At 36.6% G+C, this 12,970-nt stretch overlaps 1 non-coding gene across 1 annotated transcript; it reads left to right on the top strand.

Moving 5' to 3' along the window:
- The first annotated feature begins 432 nt into the window (after positions 1 to 432).
- On the top strand, positions 433 to 505 carry TRNAY-GUA (transfer RNA tyrosine (anticodon GUA)). The gene has a single exon. It is a non-coding gene; the product is annotated as a tRNA-Tyr (tRNA).
- The last annotated feature ends 12,465 nt before the right edge of the window (positions 506 to 12,970 follow it).

Here is a 12,970-nt window from a genome sequence, read left to right as displayed (position 1 = left end):
AGAGACTCAGTGGAGAAAAGCACAGATGTGGCTTCCACCCACTCAGCACTATAGAAAAGCCAAAATGCTGTTACCTGCTTCAAGTTGTCAGCTTGCTGTCAGGTTTATGTTTGTTTTGCTTTTCCAATTTGATTTGTTTTACACTGTGTTCATCAGCTGCCAGTTGTAAACTGCATAACTATAGAGCCCAGTATCAATACTGTTTTTGATTCTGGAGTGTTTATCCCAATTACTGAGTCATCACTGAGCTACAGAGATGCAATAGAATTTATTTGTATAGCTTTACAATATATTTTTCAGTGTTTTAAAAAATAAGTTAGACTTACATGAGTTTAGATGCCAGTACTTGCAAATTTAAATGTATTTGAATTTGTAGTTTTTATTTAATTTTGAAAATTTTTGTTTTAATCTCTCCTTCCTCATCTTAGGGCTTCCCTGGTAGCTTAGATGGTAAAGCTTCTGCCTGTAATGCAGGAGACCTGGGTTCAATCCCCGGGTCAGGAAGATACCCTGGAGAAGGAAATGGCAATCCACTCCAGTACTCTTGCCTGGAAAATTCCATGGATGGAGGAGCCTGGTAGGCTACAGTCCATGGGATCGCAAAGAGTCGGACACGACTGAGCAAATTCACTGGTTCCTCATCTTAGTATTACCACCAGCACCATATGTAAAGTGGGAATAACTTTGAATTTAGTAAATATTCCCACTGGTTGTATCAGCTTAAACTCCCACTAGGAGTATGAGAGTGTTTCTGTTGGTGAACATTCCTGTTGACAGTTGATTTTATCAAATTTCTGTTTTGGGGGTCCATTTAATATTAGCCATTCTTCAGGAACTACAGTAATATCTCATTGGAATTCTAAATAGTATTTTCCTGGTTACCGAACATCTTTTCATATTAGATGGTTTTTTATACTCAGATGTTTTCATCTATTAAGAGAATTTTTATGCTTTCATTTTTTTCTCATCATTTTACTTTAAAAAATTCAAATAGAGAGTAATGTTGACAGATTTTCATAAAGAAAACAAGTCTAGCTATTACCTAGATATGATCATTAATATTTTACTATATTTGATTTATTACATTATCTCTCCATTCATTCAAACCCTGTCCTGTAGTTAATCCACTCTATTTATTCTGATACATTTCAAAGTACATTAAGGAGATCAATATTCTTTTCACGATTAAAAATTCTTTTTGAAGGTTCTAAGATTTTATATTGGAGGTTTGTTCTTTTATAACTTGAAAGATGCCTTCTGTTTTCCATCATGTCTTTTGATCAGTCGCTTATCAACCTTATATTATGTCTTTTTTGTTTAACTGCTTTGAAATTTTCTGTTTAGAATTTTAACGTTAGCAGGTCTGTTATTGTGGATCTGATTATTTATTTATTTTAATTTATATTATGTAAGTTTGGTGTAGATTTATGAATACCTAGCTTGCAGTATTTTATATGCTTTGGAAAGTTATTCCACATCTCTTCAAATATTGTTTCTACCTAATTTTTCCCTCGTCTTATAGCACCACAATTACATTTGGTCATGCCGTTTGCCCATAAAATATAGACCTTTTATGAATTTTCCCATCTCTTTTGCTATCTCTGTGTATTATCCTGGCTGTTTTTCTGATTTGTTTTTCACTGTTCCTCTCCTCTATTGTGTCTAGTTTACTTCTAAACTCGTCTGTTTAAAGTATTTAATTTAAACTGTTGTTTTCCAGGATTTTATATTTCAATTATTTTATAAGATAACTTCTATTTTTTGGAAAGTTCTCAACTGCAATATATTTTCATGGAACATTAAACCATAGATACTTTAATGTTCATTTCTGAACATTGAAATAACTGGCTCATCTATCTGTGTATTGTCTTTTTTATTTCCTCTCTCTTGATTCAATTTGTTGTTCAATTTGTTGTGGTTGTTATGTTTGAAATACATATTTGAAAAGTGAATATTGTTTATAAAAATTTGGAGTTCTTTAGGATAATATGTTCCATACTCTTCTCTGGCAGGTGGCATGAGTAAGGTCAAGTCACTTTAGTCCAATATAGAAAAAAAAGGCTGTAGGTAGTCACAGTTTATAATGCCAGTGACCATCTTTGATTGCCCTCTCCAACTGAAAACTGATTTTATTTTTTAGAGTTCTCTTTCTTGATGAGCTTTCCATCTCACTTTCTTTTCTCTGCAATATTAAAACCTACTACTTGTTTTTAGGGGCTTTTTGCCTAATGTCTTGACCTCTTTCCTGGTTCAACTTAAGACTTTAGCAGATGCCTCAATGACAGAAAATATGGGGTTTGGCTTATTTATTTGCTCTTCACTTCTGTTAGAAATTTGGGCTCCCTACCTCTTGCCTATCTTAGTAGCTTCAAAGTCTAGTTTTTGTTTTTTCAGCCCTGTGAGATAACCAAAAACTCTGCTAGCTTCTATACTTCTTAGCTACAATCCTTCTTCTGAAGTATTTTCATCATCTCTCCCTTTCTGAAGAACGAGACAAATCCTGAGCATTCGGAATGGCATTTTTCCATCCCCCAAGTTGCTTTTTCTCTATACTCTTCTATCCTTAAAATCTGATTGTCTCAAAAGCCCCCTGTTGCCTTAAAGCGTGATATTTTTTGTTTTATATTCAGCAATTTTTTCCTTCTCAGAGCTAGGAAATGGAGGACCCAAGAATTTAATTTATATGGAAAATATGGGTTCAAGAATGAACGGAGGCTTTATTGCTTTCTAGTGCTAAATTTGGACCTAGATTAGGATGGTCTGAGAAAGATGGTATCTGTGTTCTGGCTCCAGTAACTCCTAACATAATCATGTACCGATAGGTGTAGAAGCCAGAGGTTGTATGAGATATTTTCACTCAGTTTTTCACCACTGACAGTATTCAGGAATTAAGAAAGAGGAGGAGTTTGTAGTATCTTAATGGAAAAATGTCATGACTCTGAGGTCTCAGCAGAAGACATCATCCCTTTTGCTATTCAGCTGTTTGTTTTAACTTAGGTTGTCTGGGACCTGGGTTTCCCAGGTGGCTCAGTGGTAAAGAATCTGTCTGCAAAGCAGGAGACAGGTGTTCGATTCCTGGGCTGGGAAGATCCTCTGGAGAAGGAAATGGCAACCCACTCCACTATTCTTGCCTGGAAAACCCCATGGACAGAGGAGCCTGACAGGCTATAGTCCATGGGGTAGCAAAGAGTCAGACATGACTTAGTGACTAACAGGAACAGCAGGATTCTGAGAGCCAGCCTCCTGAGTGGTGGTATCAGGGTCATCCTGCAGGGTAGTGGCAGCCATGATAACAACATAACTCAGGATTCAAGTGGCATTTTGGACAGAAGACGTCCAGCAGGAGTGCTGAGAGCATCTGCAACGTGAGCAAGTCCATGAGTACTCCAGGGGTACAGTCTGGGATGCCAGCCGGCTAGTGGGGGTGAAGTGGCATGGAAAGTAGCAGGGTTAGTGAAATGTGATGAGATGAAGACTTGGTCTATTTAGAAATTAAATTTTAATGTTTAAATTCTGACTTAAAGTCTATCTCATTCAAGCAGTATATCACAAAAGACCTTGATCATCTTTAGATAACCCTTTTCTTTTACTCCTTAGAATTTGTTTCATATATATATAATTTTGGTGGGGTTTTTTTTTGGTTGTAATTTCTGTCTGTGATTAGCTCATAGGCCCTGGGGTTGGATGCAGCATGTATTATTGTCCTACTGTTTCTGCAGCAAATTGTCACAAATTTAGTGACTTAACAGAAATTTACTATCTTACAATTTGCCACATCAGAAGTTATCACTGGACTAAAAATCAAGGTGTCAACAGGTTCCTTCTGGAAGTTCTAGATGGAAATGTGCTTCCTTTACCTTTCCAGCTCCTAGAGATCACCTTCATTCCCTGCTTGGCTGTTGGTCCTAGGTTACTCTGATCTCTGCTTCCATTGTTGCATGTCATTTGCTGATTCTAACCCTCCTGACTCCCTCTTATAGGGAAACTTATTACTACATTGTCTTCATCCAGATAATTGGAAATAATCTCTTTACCTCAAGACGCTTAATTCCTGTGAAAAGTTCCCTTTTCTGTTTAAAGTAACATATTCACACAGTTACAGGATTAAGACACAGACATAATAGGAAGGCCATTATTCTATCTACAGTTTAGTATACAAGTTCTTTTATATTCCTCTTAAATCAACTAGTAAACTATTCTGAGAGGAATAAGGGCTCTGAAATTACATGTTGGTTCCCAGGAATAATTTTAAAAGTCTACATCTTGAATACTTGGTAACTACTTAGAAAATATATGCTGAAATAGACTGTGCATGCATGTTCAGTAGTATCTGACTCTTTGTGACCCCAGGGACTGTAGCATGCCGGGCTCCTCTGTCCATGGGATTTTCCAGGCAAGAATACTGGAGTGAGTTTCCATTTCCTTCTCTGGGGTGATCTTCCTGACACAGGGAGCAGACCTGCATGTCTTGCATCTCCTGCATTGCAGATAGATTATTTACCACCTGAACCATCGATCAAGCCCTGGAATAGACTGATAGTTGGCAAATATGAACCTCTGAATTCCTGGATAAAATATGAGCAGTCATCAATGACTGATTTCATATGGGAATAATTGAATCATATTTGACATACTAAGAAATTATATTGCTAATGGGTCTGTAAAAATAAGCATAAAAAGTATGTTCAGAGATGGAAGATTTCCAACTAAGTGTAATAATAATAAGTTTTTATTATTTTTTAGAGCTCTAGATTTCAGAAACAGTCAGAACTATATGATTTGGACAGTCCTTTTTATATTTTCTACTTTATTCCTTTTGATGAATTTTTCATGTATAGTTAGCATATATATATTTGGGAGGGGAGGCCTCACATTGACCCCAATTCAATGTTTAAATACATTTTATACCTTTAAATTCCAATTATTTATCCCACTCATCATCTGGCTCCTTTTAAAAGAGGTCATATACAGCAAAAACTAACACTGTTTTTTAAAAAGAGAACATATTTTACTCCCCTAGTTACCTCATGAGACTGGGACCATTAATTTAACACCACATTTATGTGGATTGTTTTTTGTTTAATGAATTAGATTATTAACTTTGGAACTATGAACCTTGCAAACAGCAGATGGTGATATAGAAACTTCTAATTTGCCTTAATAGTGATAAGGTTTGATATGTCATGTTTCACAGTGCCAAAATTATAATAAGGAAAGAATAACAAGTGTGTATTAAAACACAAGATTACATATTCATTAGAATGAAAACAAACATTTAAAAGTGAAAATTATGTTTATTATATCAGATATTTATAGTTGTGGTCAAAACAGAGTTTAATATTATGGAAGCAGGTCAAAAGATTTTTCATAATACAGCATCAACTGTGTCAGTGATTAATAGCTGTGTTACTTTAACATCAAGCACCTGGTTGATTTCTCTTTTCATTTTGTCTTAAAATATCCATAGACTAAATGTTTCAGAGTGAGTGGTAGGCCAACATTATATAAAACAAATAAAATTGTATAGTAGAATAAAAACAATGACAATATTTTTTTTTAAATATTTAATGTAACTATAGTATTGAGTGGAAAAATAATCTTCCAGGGAGTTAAATGTTTTATCTGTATCATTTCATTAAAATCATATGATTAATCCAAGTGTGTTAAAATCAGGTATTACAATCTCCATTTCAAGATGAGAGTGCTGAGGTTAGGAAAGGTGAATTTACCCAAGATAATCCTGAGGATTTGGTTGTTATTCTTTAAAAGAGAAAATAATAATCAGACTTACATATTAAATGTTTACAAAGAAAACCTTAATATTCCCCTCAGTTTGACTAAATTTCAGGCAGTCTTCTTCCTGTCTCTGGGCCCTAAATTCCCTTTTATTAAGAGCATTTACTTTAGCAAACATTTCACTGTAAATGATTTCTTTGTCCCTTAGAGATGTAATTCTTTTTTAAAAGCCTTTTGTCATTTCTCAACCCAGGACTATCTTTCTCAGGGACCTGGGAGCCATTCTTTGGAAGTATAACCATCAAGGAAGAAGGTTCCCTGTCTCCCAGTCTCTGGGGAGGGGTAGGAGCCTAGCTTTGTCCAGTGCCTTGCTCCAAGTTGTAAAACTACCACCTGCCATGAACTTATAAGGAAGCTTAATTTACATTTGGTTAAGGCCAATTAGCAAGCACAGGACCTGAATCCTCCTGCTCTTTGTTTCCGTGAAAATGAGTTCCAAGTGTGTCTGGCTTCTCTTTCCCGTGGCATGAAGTCTTCTCTTGTCTGATGTTGTCTTCTGCAACTTTTGCTTTAATTGTTAAGGCCTCAGTTTCTGAATCATTAAGCCTATGCTTCCTTTCCAGTATGATTATGTTATAGGAACAACTATCTTGCTTCTGGAATAAATATATATGTACGTATATCTTATGTATGAATACCTTGTTGGGCTTCCCTTGTGGCTCAGGCGGTAAAGAATCTGCCTGCAATGCCAGAGACCTGGGTTCGCTCCCTGGGTTGGGAACATCCCCTAGAGAAGGGAAAGGCTACCCACTCCAGTATTTTGGCCTGGAGAATCCCATGGACTGTATATAGTTCATGGGGTCGCAAAGAGTCAGACACGACTGAGCAACTTTCACTTCATACCTTGTTGTTTTTAATGGTAAAAATCAAAATTATTTTAGACTGAGTCACAAAGACATTTTTCTTTTTTTAAGCCACATATCTGCATACACAATATTGTATGTATGCTTTCTGATTTTCAAATACATTGTAAAATTCTATTTTGAGTGAATCATGAGTGGCATCTTTATTTCTCTTCAATAGCTCAACAACTTGTTTTTAGTCTATCTGTACATGAGATGACAAAAATAGAATAACTGCAAGGAGATAGATAAGACATAAATACTAATATAGAGCAGTAGGGATTAAAAGAGAAAAAATTTATATTTACATCATGTGACAAGCAATTTTTAAATATTTTTTGGATATGTATTCATTTTTTTTTTCCAACAAACCTATCACTAACTTACAACATGAACACTGATCTATATTATATACTGTGGAAGGGAAAACTAAGATAGAAGGAGGTTTCTGTGGTGACCCAAGGATGAAAGAACAGATAAAACCAAGGAGGGCCTTGGAATACAGGAACAGAAAAACCAGACCCTATCGTCCTTCGCTCCCCCATGTTGTAACTACTAATGGAACAGTATAACTTGTCTCCTCTCTTACCCATAGGGAGAAGGTATTTGCCCTACTCTTCTCCCACCCAGTATACATGCCTCATCCAATCAGCAAATGACCTGCAAGACCACTATCCCACTCCTTGTACTCTGGGAATAAAAGTGGACTAAGGACCCCTGTTCAAAGTCAGTTCTCCCTTGTGCTGGCCCACTGTTCTAACAGTCTCCCATTCTAATAAACTTTATTTCCCCCTCATTCTGTCTCATGTCTGGAAATTCTTTTCCAACCCACGCCTGGACCAGGACAGTTTCTAATTGATTTCAAAGATAATAAAACCAAGGCCCAGAGAGGTTAGTAAATTCTTCAAGGTCCAGGAATTAATAATTGACACAACTGGGACTTGAAATCCCAGCAGTTTGCCTCTATAATCTGAGCACTTAATCTTTCTTCCACACTGTCTCTCTTTATTACATATACACAGTACTTCACCAAGAACCAGGATAAGGCCATGGCATCTACATTTAAGAGCATCATCTGATTATGAAGTTTGTATGGAACTCTAATTGTCCTTAATTGTCTTAGAATAGGGCTTCCCTTCTGGCTCAGTTGGTAGAGAATCTGCCTGCAATACAAGAGACTGCTTGCAATGCAGGAGATGCGGGTTCAGTCCCTGGGTCAGGAAGATCCCCTGGAGAAGGAAATGGTAACCCACTCCAGTATTCTTGCCTGGAGAATTCCATGGACAGAGGAGCCTGTCAGGCTACATTCCATGAGATCACAAAGAGTTCACCATGATTTAGTGACTAAACCACACTGGTGGGCAGTGCCTTGCTCAGTAGAATTTTAACCTAATTATCTGCTGATGGGTAGGGTTGCTCTCCCTCCCTGTTAGTTGTTTGAACTGAGGCAACCCCGCCCTGGGGTCTGTGGCTTCTATGGTAGGGGTAATGGCAACCTCCAAGAGGGTTTATGCCACTGACTTAGATTAGATCTTAGAATAACCCGAAATTAATTGCAGGCCTCTCTGAATAATGAACTCAAATCTGAATTTCATCTACAGAGATAATTAAATCTCTAGTTAGAAGACAAGAACATGGAGAAGGATCTGTAGGATCTGGTTAGCATTTCCATTGTGAAGCAGAGCCTATGCTGGACTAAGTTGTTTCAGGAAGTTTTTCCAAAATTGGGTATTGTAATAATCTAGCCCAGAGGGCACAAAGAAAGCAAGTCAATTAGCTTTAAAACACTCATTAATTAGTATTATCTCAGTAGCTTACATTTTTATGGCTTCTTGAGATGATAGATAATTTAACAAAACAGAATTGACAGTATGGGTAATTTTCAGAAAGGTGGTCCAGAACTGCCATTTCTCTCATCATATTATGGTTAAACAAAGTTAATGAGAAAAGACAAGCTCTCTCATTCAGTCTAACTATAGATACAAGAGATCGATCTCACATACTTTACATTAGGAAGTGAAAACATTTAGAAATTTCAAGCTGGTAGTAAACGCCTCATCCCACCAGTTATTGCAATATCACAGTCTTTAGAGAGAACTACCAATAGAAAACATGAAAGTTATTCAATGGATGCCAGTTAGATATTTCATGATAGATAACATGAAATGTATTCAATGGAAGCCTGTTATGCTGGACATATTTCAAAATGTAAGGAACAAACTGAAAAACAGGCAAAGTTAAGCCTGGCGAAGTACAGTTGCAGAAAGAGGTCTAACCCTCTGTGTAACTGAAATCCTGACCTGGTAGCAGGTGTTGAAAGCTCTAGAGAGGTATACATTTTTACATTCAGAGCTGGCTCAAAAAGGTGACTCAGTAATTAGCTTCTCAAGGTAGTCAAGCCTCAATTTCAACTTGAAGATATTCTGTGTGATTAAATATTCAGGTGGAAAGTTAAATTAGAAATGCCGTATGATTCCTTTTAACTTTTGATTCTGTGAGTCTGATAAGTGAATTGCTTGAATGATATGACAATTTGTAACACGTAAACTTTCAGATGGTGCTAGTCATAAAGAACCTGCCTATCTAGTTTTTTGGCCCATTTTTTGATTGGGTCATTTATTTTTCTGGAATTGAGCTGCATGAGCTGCTTGTATATTTTTGAGATTAATTCTTTTTCACTTGCTTCATTTGCTATTATTTTTTCCCATACTGAAGACTGTCTTTTCACCTTACTTATAGTTCCCTTCATTGTGCAAAAGCCTTTGTTTAATTAGGCCCCATTTGTTTATTTTTGCTTTTATTTCCATTACTCTGGGAGGTGGGTCATAGAGGATCCTGGTATAAATTGGCCAAAGAACTAAACAGACATTTCTCCAAAGAAGACATACAGATGGCTAACAAACACATAAAAAAGATGCTCAACATCACTTATTATCAGAGAAATACAAATCAAAACCACAATGAGGTACAATCTTACGCTGGTCAGAATGGCTGCTATCAAAAAGTCTACAAGTAATAAATGCTGGAGAGGGTGCGGAGAAAAGGGAACCCTCTTACACTGTGGGTGGGAATGCAAACTAGTACAGTTACTATGGAGAACAGTGTGTAGATTCCTTAAAAAACTGGAAATAGAACTGCCATATGACCCAGCAATCCCACTGCTGGGCATACACACTGAGGAAACCAGAATTGAAAGAGATATGTGTACCCAATGTTCATCGCAGCACTGTTTATAATATCTAGGACATGGAAGTAATCTAGATGTCCATCAGCAGATGAAAGGTTAAGAAAGCTGTGGTACATATACACAATGGAATTTTACTCAGCTATTAAAAAGAATGCATTTGAATCCGTTCTAATGAGGTGGATGAAACTGGAGCCTATTATACAGAGTTAAGTCAGTCAGAAAGAAAAACACCAATATAGTATATTAACACATATATATGGAATTTAGAAAGATGGTAATGATGACCCTATATGTGAGACAGCAAAAGAGACACAGATATAAAGAATAGACTTTTGGACTCTGTGGGAGAAGGTGAGGGTGGGATGATTTGAGAGAATAGCATTGAAACATGTATATTACCATATGTGAAACAGATCGCCAGTCCAGGTTCAATGCGTGAGACAAGAGTGCTCAGGGCCGGTGCACTGGGATGACCCTGAGGGATGGGATGGGGAGGGAGGAGGGAGGGGGGTTCAGGATGAGGACACATGTAGACCCTTGGCTGATTCATGTGAATGTATGGCAGAAAGCACTACAATATTGTAAAGTAATTAGCCTCCAATTAAAAATTAAAATAAATAAATTTACAAAAAAAAACCCCTACCTGTCAATGCAGGAGACATAAAGAGACGTGGGTTTGATCCCTGGGTCAGGAAGATCCCCTGGAGGAGGGCATGGCAACCCACTCCAGTATTCTTGCCTGGAGAATCCCATGGACAGAGAAGCCTGGCAGGCTACAGTCCATGGGGTCACACAGAGTCAGACATGACTGAAGTGACCAAAAGAGCAAGCCAGGGAAGGAAGCTCTTGGTTGGTGAAGGGAACATGGAAAAATACATTCATGACTTTGGAGACGTGGTCATAGCTGAGTTTTGACCCTCTTGTAATACTACTTGCAAGTCTTGGATTCTAGGAGGATGAGACTATCTTAAAGACTGTATGAAGATTGTTCCTAATTTTTGTGCCTTGGAAGAAAAAGAATGAAATATACAGAATATAGTCACATAAATTTTTAAGATAAACATCAAAGGAACAACAGATGTTGGTAAAGCAGATACAGCAGTGGTGTGTTAGAGGGGATGTTTCCACCAGGAAAGGTCGATTCAAGCAGTCCTCACAATTAGACTTTAACCTGATGGATTTACTGAGTCTCATGTAGAGATAAAGAAGATGAGGATAAGGATCTAAGAGGATCTAAGATGAGATAAGGATCTAAGAGGGTTCTAGGATCCATGCATACTCTCATGTATACAGACTTTTATTCCATTGAAGTTATGGGAAGCAAAAATAGAAAAACTATGCATTTGTGGTGAGTAAAGAAATAGAGAAAATTCAGGTATGGGGGATAATCTAAATTCTCTAAGTTTGTCACTTCCTTCTTTTGAAAACATGTTTCTTTCAATTTAATAATCTAGATAGTGGTTCTAGCAGGGTTAGTAAACTTTCTGTCTCACCCTATTGTCTGCAGGTTTCATTAGCTTAAATTACAGAGGTCAACTCTATTTTCTTAATCTCCAAGATTTGGTGGAAAATGTCACTATTTCTTATGTACTGTTGACAAAGAACAAGAGAATGTATGGAGTTCAATACCAGATATCCCTTTGAAGATCTGTAGTAAGCCAAATGGATATTTCCATCACTTTGCCCCTGAAGGAAATCTCTCAATCTCTCCAATAAACAGTTCAGTTGCTCAGTCCTCTCTGACTCTTTGCGACCCCATAGACTGAAGCACACCAGGCTTCCCTGTCCATCACCAACTCCCAGAGCTTACTCAAACTCATGTCCATCGAGTTGGTGATGCCACCTAGCCATCCCATCCTCTGTCTATCCCTTCTCCTCCCGCCTTCAATCTTTCCCAGCATCAGGGCCTTTTCTTTTTTTTTTTTTTTTTTATTTTTTATTTTTTTTATTTTTTTATTTTTATTTTTTTTTTTCATTTCAGCTTTTTATTTCCTCATAAAATGGTAGAACTAAGTCACTTGAGCCCTTGTTTCCCACTTTTTACAGTGAAATTATGAGAATACAAATATACTCCATTTATGAGCATTGATACTAAAAGTCTGTTTAAAATTTCTGTAAGTACAATTTAAAACAAATTTCTTCTGCAGAAATAAAGCATCTCAAGTCAACACTCGAGTGAACAAGTACCTTAGATTCAGTGGAATAGAACTTTTTAGAATGGCGTGGAATTGCCATTTCACGCAGGCTGACTACACGATGGCGTTGTGTGTGCCCTTGTGTACACTGTCTTGCTTGTTCTAATGTTTCAGTCTTATAAGCACAGCAAAGTGCAACTTAAAGGATGGTTTAATAACTGGTTAATTCTTTCTTCTTCCAACAGCAAAGAGATGGCCACAAGGCTGCAGGTTTTAGCATCTGAAACATGGACTTTTACACACATGTAGTTTTATTATCCCTTCAATATATGACTAATACGCATGTCAAACAACTTACTTTTTTTTTATACACAGTTTAATTTGGTCCTTAGACTATTTTGATCTTTACTATCCTTTTTGCATTAACTCTTTTTTTCTAACCAACTTTTAGCTTTACTTTTTAAAAAACTACACTGTCTTTAAAAATCAGTGATCTGTTATTTAATTCTAAAGCATTTGACACTTCTTGCCTTAACAATTTTAAAACCACACACACAAAACTCTGTATTTTCATTCAGTATCCCAAAAGTTTAGTCCTATTTTGCAGTTTACCCATCTGATCTCTGTAATTATATATCTGTCATTTAAAATATACTATTTAAATCTAATTTTTACATTTAAAAAATTATCTTCAGTAATATTTTCTGTGGAATTATTTCTGAGAATGTTATTTTTCAGAATGTGAGAATATGTATGTATAGCTATAATCTTGTGGGTTTAAAGTTTGTTCTGATACCTTATGTATATACTTGTAAAAAATTTTTGTATAATTTTGTGATAATGTAGATCCCTAAAATACTTATTTAAAAGGTATACGTTAACAGTAAATGAAAGCATTTTAAGGAACTGTTGCCTTTGCCATTCCAACTCTGTTCACCCTACACACCCCACCTCACTCATCTTTTCTCAGAAAGCAAGGGAGCAGATATTTGGGAACCATTTACCAAAGC

Source organism: Dama dama, chromosome 2 (assembly GCF_033118175.1).
Source record: "Dama dama isolate Ldn47 chromosome 2, ASM3311817v1, whole genome shotgun sequence".
Classification (NCBI taxonomy): domain Eukaryota; kingdom Metazoa; phylum Chordata; class Mammalia; order Artiodactyla; family Cervidae; genus Dama; species Dama dama.
Note: the sequence above shows the minus strand (reverse complement) of the source record. Positions and strands in the feature narration are given on the sequence as shown.